Genomic DNA, 13,195 nt, shown 5'->3' on the forward strand with positions numbered 1-13,195 from the left:
ATAATCACATTCGTGAGACACCCCAGAATAAGGTTCAAGAAGTCGCCCACGTGAAAAGTGGGCCAATTTTTTTTGAACAATTTTTTTTTAATCAAATTGCAAGAATCAATATTTTTGGCCCGAACAATTTTTTCTTTAATTTTTTGGACCATTCTGAACAAAAAAGATCTCTTATAATTTTTCTCTAAAGTTGATCGTTTTCGACTTATAAGCAATTTAAAATTGAAAAAAACGAAAAATGACGATTTTCAAGGCTTAATAACTCTGTTAAAAGTTATTATTATGAAAGTCAATATATGACTAAATCAAAGTTTAAAGCCCCCCCTACAAGATCCTGAAGAAATTTTTGTCATTATTTTATTACTAAGCTGTTATTTTTTAATAAAAATAATAAGCGCCATGCATGTGTGCGGCCACTGTAAATGCTGAGTGCGAGAGAGAAGCCATTCCAGCAGTCCAATTGTGCATCTTGCTCGCACTCACATTTACAACCGCGTCAATACGATCTAACCGCTCATTGTTTTTAATTAAAAATAACAGCTTAGTAGTAAATTAATGACACAGATTTCTTCAGGATCATGTAGCGGAGACTTTAAACTTTGATTTAGTCGCTTTCTGACTTTCATAATAATAATTTTTAACCGAGTTATTAAGTCTTAAAAATGGCCATTTTCGCGTTTTTCAAATTTTAAATTGCTTATAACTCGAAAAAGATCAAGTTTAGAGAAAAATTATAAGAGACCTTCTTTGTCCAGAATGGCCCAAAAAACCTAAAAAAAATTAGTGCGGGCCAAAAATATCGATTTTTGCAATTTGATTAAAAAAAATTGTTAAAAAAAAATTTGCCCACTTTTCACGTGGGCGACTTCTTGAACCTTATTCTGGGACGTCTCACGAATGTGATTATGCAAAAATATCTCATGGGAATATTTTTCCCAACGAACCCGCCGTTTTCGCTTTGTCTAAAAATCCAAATATCTTTTTGTTTTTCATTACATTACTTTATGTTTTTCAATACAGATTAATGTTTTCTAAATTAAAAAATAATATTTCGGGTATGGTGCGTAGTTCCAAAATAGAAGCGATAAAGCCATATAAAATTCATAAATAAAATTTGTGAGAATCTTACACATATAGCAGATAATGATATGTACCTTTAACATACAAATTAGACAGTATTAGAATAAATGATCAAGTCCTAAGTTCGTTATGTAGTAGATTTGATTTATGATGTTTGGTTATCATCACTTTTTTTGGGTTTTTAGTGACATTATTACATTAAGTGACGATGATATTTAAAAAAAAACTGATTTGCTCTTAAACAAAAGCTAACTACTGTACTTATTACTAAAAACTCTTAATAATTAATATATGTTTGAAAATATGTATCTACATCTCTACCAAATATCACTTTTTCATTAAGAATCCTCCCCACTTTAACTTTGTCTGTTGCTTCTAGTGGTGAGGGATCATTTTGAAAATTAAAGTTAGTAAAAATTATTTGAGTTCTACTATGGTAGAGGAAAGATTATCTGGTTTGGCAACGTTAGTTATACAGGGTGTCCAGAAACTCTGCCCACAAACGAAAACAGGAGATTCCTCAGATAATTTTAAGACAATTTAACCCAATTCAGCTATTATACTCCGAAAATGCTTCCTAAGGGAGCTAGAGCTATTTGAAGATGGCGTCTTGTAATTAGTTTTACTTAAATTCTTTGAGTTAGAAAAATGAAAATTGGTACGCATATTGATTTTCCTTAGGTAAATCGATTCCGTGCATTGCGAATTTGTAGTACTGGTCATAGGCGTCCGTTTTGGTCAGGGCAACGGCTATCTTATGGCATAACCTTTTTGTCTTTAATTTTTAAGTATTTTTGACTCTGAATTATTAAATTGTGAGGTATTCTAGTACTAAAAGGTACTCTTGCTAAGTAGGTAGGACACAATGTTATCTCGAAAAAACGATTTGAAAATTTTTCGTTTTTTGAATTTGAAAAAAAAATTTAACGGTGTATTTTACCGGCGTGAAATTGATTTACCTCTGGAAGATAAATATACGTATTAATTTTCGTTTTTCTAACTAGAAGCGTCTGGAGGTATTTAAGAAAAACTAATTATAAGACGCCAACTTCAAAGACCTCTAGCACCTTAGGAAGCATTTTCGGACTAGGTGAATTGGGTTAAAGTTTCTTAAAATTATCTGAGAAATCTCCTGTCTTCGTTAGTCGGAAGTTTCTGGACACCCTATATAGCAAGAGCTGGTCAATAAAATTGACTTTAAAGATAATATAAAATAATTTGTTGCAGTCAAATCTAGAAAAACACCCTTTTAATTCAATTTAGATTTAAGCTATCGCTTTCAAGATTTAAGAAAGTAGCCCCAAAATTTCGGACCAATGTTTTTTAAATGTACTCATTTTTTTCGAATCCCGAGAAAAGTTATAAATATTTTTTTTAAATTTAAACACAGAATGAAAGATTATATTATTACCAAGTATTTTGACAACGACGTCCGAAGTGGATGTCGAAACGTTAATAAAATAATTTTTTAAGTTAAATTGTGGCTTATTTCCAATTTAGAAATTTAGTTAATTACAAAATGCCACAAAGAAATAGCTTCAGAACATTATTACCAAGGACCGAAAGGCCATTAGAATAAACAAAAAGTTTTTTTTATGATATACATATTTAAAATTAAAAATCATACTAAATTTTCTCTTTTTTTCACCCCTGTAACTTATTAAAATAAACATAGAAGTTTTCAGAGACTTTCGACCCTCGGTAATAATGTAATCTTTCATATCAAATTTTTGAAAAATACTTAAGTACATGGTTTTCTCAGGATTCGAAAGAATTGAGTACATTTAAAAAGCATTGGCCCGGTATTTTTCGCCTAATTTCTTAACTAATATATTAATGTTTTATATGTTTTTTTGCCCTCATCAGCAAATCAGTTACAAGAAAAATAAAATTTGAGTTCTTGCAATTTCTGTTGTTTTATTACAAGTAAAAAATAAAACGATAATATAGATTTGTTTCATAAGTGCATATAGTAGATTTAAGGGTGCTAAAATATATGCCGCACGCGGGCGCCCCTCAGCGTTGCGGGGGCCCTGCTGAAGCGAAGAAGACAAGAGGGAATTCAAAAAACTTACAATTCACGACCCCGTCTGTTCAACTGGTAAATTCCAACGGAAAATGAACCTAGTTACTCAAAGGAGTAAAACCAGTTTCCAGTTTCCGTTGGAATTTACCAGCTGAACAGACGGGGTCGTGAAAGTTTTTTTAATTCCATCTTATCTTCTTTGCTTCAGCATCCATCTGGCTTGCAATTTTTAGAAGCCATGGAGGTGTTACCAGGAAAATGGTCCAATAAGTTTTCAATTAAATATCTTTTAGGAATATTTCTAATATTTTTTAATATTTTTAATATTTCTATTAGGTTGAAAACTTTAAAACTTTGACTTATATATATTTTTTTTTTATTTAAAATTAATGTGCTCGGCTACTAAGGCCACTTGCACAAGAACGGTTACAACAATATTACAATAAATAATATGTTACACAATGCAAAAAAATATGGTACAATGAAAATTATATTTTATAATACAACTGAATGCCTTTTAGAAATTTTATGGCGCACTTGATTTGATCCGCATTACTTAGTATGTCTCGTATATTGCCTTTGAGGTGAAAAAATAGTCTTCTGGCAGAATATTGGAGGCATTTGGATTTCAATATTAATCTCTTCAATCTTCAAAATCCATTGATACCTCTTTTTGAAAATTATAATTTTGAGCAGATCATTGATGAACCTACACGCATCTCTGGAAAAGTGAGCACACTGTTAGATCCAATTTTCTTAACCAATAAATCGTTAGTCGTTAAATCTGGAGTATTTTCGGCAGATACTATTTCTGATCATAAACTAACCTATTGTGACCTAAGCTTGCATAAAATAACTAAAACACCCAAAATTATAAAACATCGTTCTTTTAAGCACTTTAGACTGGACAACTTTTTACTCGATTTACAACAATTGCCATGGGATGATATAATTTATGAAAATAATATTGAAAAGAAAGTTGAAATTTTTAACAATTTAATTATAAGTTTATTTGATGTTCATGCACCTCCTAAAGACTCATTAGTAACCAAACCCAAAGCTCTATGGCTAACGGAAAACATAAAAATGATTTTAAAACAAAAAGAACGAGCACTGCAAAAATTTAAAAACTCCAAACTTCAATTGGACTGGATAGAGTACAAGCGTTTGAGAAATTTGGCGGTTGCCGCAGTCAGACGAGAAAAGAAGAAGTACATAGACTCTTTTACGGGTAATACAAAGCAGCAGTGGAAAGCTTTAAAAAATCTTAGCATATGTCCCAATAAAAATAATGAAATACCTTCTAGTTTATCTGAACCTAATGACATCAACCAGTTTTTTGCGACGTCCTTACAACAAAAATCCAACTGTACTGAAAAAATTAACTTTTATGACAATAATACTTATGAAGAAAATTTAAAATTTTCATTTAAAATGGTGACTGTACATAAAAATAATAAAGTTCTTAATTCAATACAAAGCAATGCAACCGGTATGGATGAAATTTCACCTCTTAGGTTAAAATACTGTAGTCCGTTCATTGATAAATACATAACACATATTATAAACTGTTGCATCGAGATAAGCTATTTTCCAGACCAATGGAAAATTTCTGTAGGAAGGCCACTCCCAAAATCATCTAACGCAACAAGTTATAATGACATTAGAGTTATAAGTATTCTCCCTGCTCTGTCAAAAATATTTGAGAAGGTACTTTATGAACAAATGTATGACTATTTTACTATGAACAACATAATTCCAAACTCACAATGTGGTTTTCGTAAAGGTTTTGGAACATCAGTAGCACTAACGAATGTTTTGGATGATATCTTTAGAGCATATGACAATAAAATGTGTTCTGCTTTGGTACTTTTGGATTTTTCTAAAGCGTTTGATACTATTAACCGTGAGTTGCTGGTAGCTAAACTTAAATACTATGGATTTTGCGAAGAATCATTTTTGCTCATTGCATCTTATTTAAGCAATAGATTTCAGTCAATTTTCTCTAATAATAAGTATTCTAATAGAGCAGAAATACTTGCTGGCGTTCCTCAGGGTTCGATATTGGGTCCTTTGCTATTTCTTATTTACACGTCTGATATATTGAAATCTATAAAATATTGCAAACTGCAAGCGTTTGCTGACGATACCCAGATTTATGTATGTTTTGAATTAGAGCACTATAAAGAATTTCAGGAGTGCCTTAATCAGGATCTTCAGATGATTTATAAACTTTCTTTGGATCATAATTTAAAGCTAAACCCTGACAAATCGTGTGTTATGATTTTTGGTAATCAAAGTAAAACAGAGTTTCTTAAAAAAAATTAAGTATTTTAATTAATAATTCCAAACTAAACTTTGTAGAGAAAAACAAAAACCTGGGCGTTATTTTAGATGAACAGCTTAGATTTAAAGAACATGTAAAAAAATTAGTTCAAAAATCATTTTGTTCTCTAAAAATATTATATAATAATAGACATGTCCTAAACAAAACATTAAGAAAAAATTTATGTGAAGCTCTCGTCTTATCTAATTTTAATTACTGTGATTTTATTTATGGTTTTTGTTTAGACAGTGACAGTAAAAACCGTATACAGAAAGTCCAGAATGCGTGTATCAGGCTTGTTTATGGTTTGCGCAAATTTGATCATATATCACATTTATATAAGGATGTTAATTGGCTTAAAATGAATGACCGAAGAACTCTTCATTTTGCTACCTTTTTATTAAATATAATAAATAATCCTACTTCACCAACTACGCTTAGGGAACGCCTTATATTTCGTAACGATATACATAACCTTAACATCAGAAACAGGATTAAACTAACAATGCCTCAACATAGCACCGCTATATTTCAGAGATCTTTCTCATATAATGCTGTTAAAATTTTTAATTCCATTCCTAATGATTTCCTCCCATTAAATATAAATACCTTTAAAGTCAAATATAAAAAATACCTGTTAAATATGTCATAATAAGTAATCTTAAATCTTAAAAAACCAACTAAATTATTAAATTTTAATTTATTAGCTAATTTGTAGACCAAATAAAATATTTATTCAATGTTATTATTAATTGTCAATCCGTAATTTTCTTTTATCAGTATAAATTAACATAAAAGCCTTTGTGTAAGTTATCATGTAAGTGACAAAAAATATAAATGTATTAGGGTTCTGGTTTGGTTCAGTTGAGTAGCCATGAGCTAGACTTGCGCCAAACCAGGACATGATAGGGAACATTTTTTTTTATTATTGTAACTGATTGTAATTTTTTCCCCTTAAATAAAGTCCTTTATTATTATTATTATCCAGATTTAGCCATACGGCTCACACTCCCTCTAAGGGGAAAATTGACTCATCCCAGATACCCACGGTATCAAAAGGATTGAGCTCTGGTGGGACTCCCTCCGTGTTATCGAGCCCTAGGTGACCTGGTATGCAGGTGTATCTCCCAAAAATTTTCGTACACATCTGGCCGTTGCGAGTAGTACAGCTTTCTGCATGGTCTTGTAAAGATGTTCATTTAGACCCAGCCTTTTTATGCTTTCGAGGAGGTTCTTCGGAATGACTCCAGTAGTAGACATAACAATAGGTATCGTCTGGGTACTTTGCATTCTCCATTGCCTTCGTATTTGAATTTCTAGATCTCTGTACTTGGCGATCTTTTCAGTGAATTTACTACGTAGATTATTGTTGTTAGGTATCGCCACATCAATTAGTGTTGTTTGTCTTGTTAATTTATTAACTAGTACGAGATCTGGTCTATTATGTGCCACTGTTTGGTCTGTGAGCACAGTGCGGTCCCAGTATAGCTTGTAGTTGCCATCCTCAAGCATACTCTCAGGGACGTATTGATAATACGGGAGATGGTCCGTTTGGAGAAGTCCCAGCTTGATAGCTATCTCTTGATGAAGGATTTTTCCCACCGCGTCATGCCGTTCCTTGTATTCAGTTGCAGCAAATGCCTGGCAGCCCCCTGTAAGATGTTGGATGGTTTCTTGGGCTTGACATCCATATCGGCATCTGTCGTTTTGAACCTGAGGGTCTTTGATGATATATTTCAGGTAGTTTCTGGTTGGTATAACCTGATCCTGAATGGCCAGTAATGAACCCTCCGTTTCAGGGAACATCTTTCCTGATGTCAACCAGTAGTTCGACGCTATATTGTCGACATAATCTTGGCTGACCTCATTGGGATGTCGCCCGCGCAAAGGTTTACCCATCCAGGCGCGCACTTTTTCGTCCTTAGTAAGGTGGTTTATGCGCAGTTCTGCTTCCCTCAGTTTGATCGGTGTTGTGTCATCTACTGCGCAGATAGCGCGATGTAGAGTAGATGTCTCAGCCTGCATCTGAAAATAAGTTCTTAAATTAGCAATTTGTTTATCTCATTGCTCACCTATATCCATAAGTCCTCTTCCTCCTAAATACCGGGGTAATGTCGTTCGTTCTAGTGCACTTTTAGGGTGGTGTTTTTGTGCCTTTGTGAGGTGTGTTCGTACTTTTCGCTGAAGATTTTCTATATCCGTTTTTGTCCACTTAACAATACCAAATGAATAGCTAAGCGCGGAACAAGCGTAGGTGTTTAGTGCCTTAAACAAATTTTTACTGTTAAGCTGTGAACGAAGCAGCTGTTTTACCCTTCTTATAAAGCTGTTATTAGCAGCTGTTATTATTATTATCCAGATTTAGCCATACGGCTCACACTCCCTCTGAGGGGAAAATTGACTCATCCCAGATACCTACGGTATCAAAAGGATTGAGCTCTGGTGGGACTCTTTCCGTGTTATCGAGCCCTAGGTGACTTGGAATGCAGGTGTATCTCCCAAAAATTTTCTTACAATTCTGGCCGTCGCAAGTAGTACAGCTTTCTGCATGGTCTTATAAATATGTTCATTGAGACCCAGCTTTTTTATGCTTTCGAGGAGGGTCTTCGGAATGACTCCAGTAGTAGACATAACAATAGGTATCGTCTGCGTACTGTGCATTCTCCATTGTCTCCGTATTTGAATTTCCAGATCTCTATACTTGGCGATCTTTTCAGTAAATTTACTACGTAAATTATTGTTGTTAGGTATCGCCACATCAATTAGTGTTGTTTGTCTTGTTAATTTATTAACTAGTACGAGATCTGGTCTATTATGTGCCACTGTTTGGTCTGTGAGCACACTGCGGTCCCAGTATAGCTTGTAGTTGCCATCCTCAAGCATACTCTCAGGAACGTATTGATAATATGGGAGATGGTCCGTTTGGAGAAGTCCCAGCTTGTTAGCTATCTCTTGATGAAGGATTTTTCCCACTGCGTCATGCCGTTCCTTGTATTCAGTTGCAGCAAATGCCTGGCAGCCCCCTGTAATATGTTGGATGGTTTCTTGGGCTTGACATCCATATCGGCATCTGTCGTTTTGAACCTGAGGGTCTTTGACGATATATTTCAGGTAATTTCTGGTTGGTATAACCTGATCCTGAATGGCCAGTAATGAACCCTCCGTTTCAGGGAACATCTTTCCTGATGTCAACCAATAGTTCAACGCTATATTGTCGACATAGTCTTGGCTAACTTCATTGGGATGTCGCCCGTGCAGAGGTTTACCCATCCAGGTGCGCAGTTTTTCGTCCTTAGTAAGGTGGTTTATGCGCATTTCTGGTTCCCTCAATTTGACCGGTGTTGTGTCATCTACTGCGCAAATTGCGCGGTGTAGAGTAGATGTCTCAGCCTGCATCTGAAAATAAGTTCTTAAATTAGCAATCTGTTTATCTAATTGCTCACCTATATCCATAAGTCCTCTTCCTCCTAAATACCGGGGTAATGTCGTTCATTCTACTGCACTTTTAGGGTGGTGTTTTTGTGCCTTTGTGAGGTGTGTTCGCACTTTTCGCTGAAGATTTTCTATATCCGTTTTTGTCCACTTAACAATACCAAATGAATAGCTAAGCGCGGAACAAGCGTAGGTGTTCAGTGCCTTAAACAAATTTTTACTGTTAAGCTGTGAACGAAGTAGCTGTTTTACCCTTCTTATAAACTCAGTAGTTATCTCAGTTTTCATTTGCTTATGGTCAATTTTCCGCGCCTGCTTTACTCCAAGATATTTGTACATATCGTTATCGCCCATGGCCTGGATGTTCTGGCCATTTTGCATATCGAATCCACCGGGCTGTACCTTTCCTCTGACTATATTCAAAACACGGCACTTGTCTAGACCGAACTGCATACTAATATCATTAGAGAATGTTTCTACAGTTTTTAGCATCTCTTCTAGGTGTTCTCGAGTGGAAGCCATTACTTTCAAATCATCCATATACAACAGATGATTGAGCTTCGCTACTACAGTATTATTGCTTTTAATGCTAAAACCTGAGTCAGTGGAGTTTAATAGCTGGGAAAGGGGGTTCAAAGCTAAACAGAACCACAGTGGACTCAACGAGTCTCCTTGAAACAGGCCCCGGTTGATTGCGATATTTTCGGTTTCAATATTTTTTTCACCAGGTATTTGGAGGTGAATTTTAGTCTTCCAATCTCTCATTATATGCCTTAAAAAGGTCACTATGTTATCATCGACTTTGTATATTTTCAAAATATCTATTAGCCATTCATGCGGTACTGAATCAAAGGCCTTTTTATAGTCAATAAAAGCAGTAAAAAGGTTCCTTTTTTTAGTGAATGCCTGGTTAGAAATGACTGAATCGATGATAAGCTGTTCTTTGCAGCCCATGGAACCCTTAGCGCATCCTTTCTGTTGAGGCTCTATGATATCGTTTATTATTATTATTATTATTATTATTTGGTGAGAATATGATTCACTGTCAGTTGTAATTGACAGCTTTCACCATTAGGTCGGTTGCTGGATGACATTAGGTAACCATGTGTTAATTTTGTATGCCCGATACGGAGTCGTCTTGCCACGACAAGATATCTTCTAGACAAACTTGTAGGTCCAAAAATAGGAGGACTATCGATTAGCGGTTGAATTTGATGTAAAGCTGAGAAGTTGGTGACCCAGTGTTGTTGCCATCGGACTCTTGTTCTTCTTTTAATGTAAGCTTTTAAATCCTTGCTAATTTGGATGTTATCATGTTGAGGCAACCTTGGCATGGTGGTCCGCAAGCTCATTACCTTCTATCCCAATATGAGATGGTTGCCAGATCAGAGTAACTGTTATATTTTGGGAAAGGATACGTTGGTAATGGTCATGTATCTTTTGGACGATAGGATGATCAGTGAATATGTTTTGGATAGACTGGATTGAGGCTAGAGAGTCTGTGCATATAGCAACTTGCTTATTTGATAGAGAAATGTTTTTGATAGCTTGAAGTATGCTGAATAATTCGCCAGTATGAACGCTACAAAAAGGGGGATAAGGGATGCCGTGATAAGATTATGTGACGTTGTAACAGAACAGCCTACCCCTGTATCATTTTTTGAAGCGCCAGTATACAGAACTAAGTCGTATTTCTTTGTAGAGATTATTTCTTTAAAACTGTTCCTAATGAGTTCCCTCGGAGTTGTAAATTTATCGTATCTTGAGAGTGATGTGTTAATATGAGGAATGACTATAGACCAAGAAAGATAAGGGGTTGGGAGAAGTGGAATTATTTGTGATAGAGAAATGTCATCAAGTAACTGCGCCAAAATTAGTGGGACGGATTTTATCGAAGGTAATTTAGAGTGGTCATGCAGTTTATTCGCGGATGATACAAAAAGAGGATATACTGAAGAATATCGTCGGGGCCAGAAAAGTTTGAAAGTTTTAATGACCGAGGTAAGTTCTGCGTAAGAGAACGCCGAATTCAGATAAGTAATATCCTTAACTGTTTCGGAAGAGTATGGAGGAAGGGTGTGGACTAATGGCTCAAGTAAAGAATAATTTATTTTGCTTTTAAATTTTGTATCGAAGTGTTTTGCTAGGGTTTCGCCAATTTCTTGATTATCACTGATAGTAATATTATTTGAGATAAGACTAGAGATTTTAGTGTTTGTATTGATGCCTTGGATTTGGCGTATTTTTTTCCAGAGATCAGTAGGATTGGTATTTTCGTTAATAGAAGATACATATTTTCTCCAAGAAGATTTTTTAGCTTCTTTTTAATGTTGTGAGATTTTCGGGGTTTTTATTTTTTCGATAATTTTTTAGTGCCACTTTATGTTGTTCTACAGAGCTTTGGCATGAGGTATTCCACCAAGGAACTCTTTTTTGTTTATGTGACATAGTACTTTTGCCAATGTGCAAATTGGCAGCTGAAAGTATGATGTCTGTGATTAATGATATGTTATTATCAATATTTTCTGATAGTATGAGAAAAGGAAATGCGATATCTGTTTGGGATGTATAACTTGTCCAGTCAGCATTTTTAAGTCGCCAGTAGCTTCTGGGCAGAGTTTGTTCAGTATTGGGAATATTAGATGATATAAAGATAGGATAATGATTGCTATCATAAAGGTCATCAGAGACTTTCCAAGTTAGTAAAGGTGCAGATTTGGGATCACTAAAGCTAAGATCTATCGAAGAAAACGTCCCAGAGGAAAAATTTAAATGTGTATTAGAACCTGGAGACCTGGTCGCTAGGACCTGGAGAGCTAGTAGCGACCGGAGAAATTTGAAGTGGGGTGCTTGCATTGCTGTCAGTAGATATGGGTCTTTTATGGCCGTTTGTTAGGAAGGGTGGTGACTCTGTAATGTCAGTTTGTGTTGAAGTACTTGGAATTTCGGAAGAAGTTGCATTTAGTAAATTAGTTACAATATGACTGCTTTCCGTTGGAGATAATATATCGGTGGGAAGAGATACGGGGGTAGCGGGTGTAGAAAGTTCGGTATGAGTTACTGTGATTGGAGCATTTGCACAAGCGTCAGCAGTATGGCCAGCTTGTTTGCATAAGAAGCATTCTAATTTGTCAGTAGACACAAATATTCTATTTGGCGTGTTGTCGTAAGTTATTAAGATAGAGGTTTGGATTGAAAAGTTTTCGTTATCAGGAATAACATAAGAGACTCTTCGGAAGCTCATTATGTGGGCATAATCATCACTAAGTGAGCCACATTTCACGAATGATACAGGAGAAGCTATTTGTAATCCGATATCTTTAAGTGCTTTTTCTATTATAAGGTGCGGTATTGTGGGCGATACATTTGACATGAGGATACGTTTAGCTGGAGTAATAAGTCGCCTGGTAGGGACAACTATTGAGTTTATGGTAATACTTTGGTGGGTACTCAGAAGTTCGTCGACTACTGCAACGGAGGTTAAATAAATACAAATACGAATATTAGAAATTCGAGATGCAAAGGTAATATTCTTGGGGGTAGCAATGTCACCTATAGCTTTTATATACTCAAACAGAACGACATTTGGAAGTGCATGTAAGACAAGGGCTTGATTTTTATGAGGAAAGGATGGAGGTGCAGGTTTAGTTAAGGTTGCGGCGACATAAGACTTATTATTCATTGTTACGTTAGTTTGTAAATTTATTTGAGAGTTATTTGAGGTCATTTTTGTGAGTGGTCCTGGATGCCAAAACCACTACACGTAAATTTTATTAATGCAACAGACGTCCTAGTAGGACTCTGTGGATAAAGTGATAAAAAAATAACAGTTACCTGGTATGATGTTACGCCACTGGATAATCAAATTGTTCAATTTATGTAGTTTACGATGCACAGTTTTTTAAATTACAACACTGAATTGTTCGTAAATATCACATATTTCTTTGTGTTTACATGGTAATTAGTACAAACTATTAATAAGAAAAAAAAACTCGAAGATATCAGAAATATCTACCTACAGCAAACGATAAAGCGACAACGTGTGTACTCGTTGACTTTCTAATTAGGAATGGTTGACTTATATTTAACTTTACCAATGCACCAATAAAATCACAGTCAGAAATAGATTGAGTTTACATAAAAGCTATTTTTTAATACCACCCTGAATTATTAGTTCTTTTGAGTGACAAGGATAATACCACTGTAATTATGTACAGAATCAGCACATGGAGTTAAGCCAATCACTCTTAATACGTTCGATGCGTATATTTTTTTAAGATACTTCTTCCAGAACCTGAAATAATTTTTGTAATGTATCAATAAAGACATTG

The 13,195-nt window shown here is 34.9% G+C and overlaps 1 protein-coding gene across 1 annotated transcript in view; it reads right to left on the reverse strand.

Annotated features, from left to right (window-relative positions):
- LOC114337614 (uncharacterized) overlaps positions 1-12,898 on the reverse strand; it is a 138,811-nt gene extending 125,913 nt beyond the window's left edge. The window contains exon 1 of the mRNA XM_050657974.1: positions 12,699-12,898. The gene's annotated coding sequence lies outside the window, so the exon portion shown is untranslated. The remainder of the gene's footprint in view (positions 1-12,698) is intronic.
- Positions 12,899-13,195: the final 297 nt, after the last annotated feature.

Source organism: Diabrotica virgifera, chromosome 8, assembly GCF_917563875.1.
Source record: "Diabrotica virgifera virgifera chromosome 8, PGI_DIABVI_V3a".
Lineage (NCBI taxonomy): Eukaryota > Metazoa > Arthropoda > Insecta > Coleoptera > Chrysomelidae > Diabrotica > Diabrotica virgifera.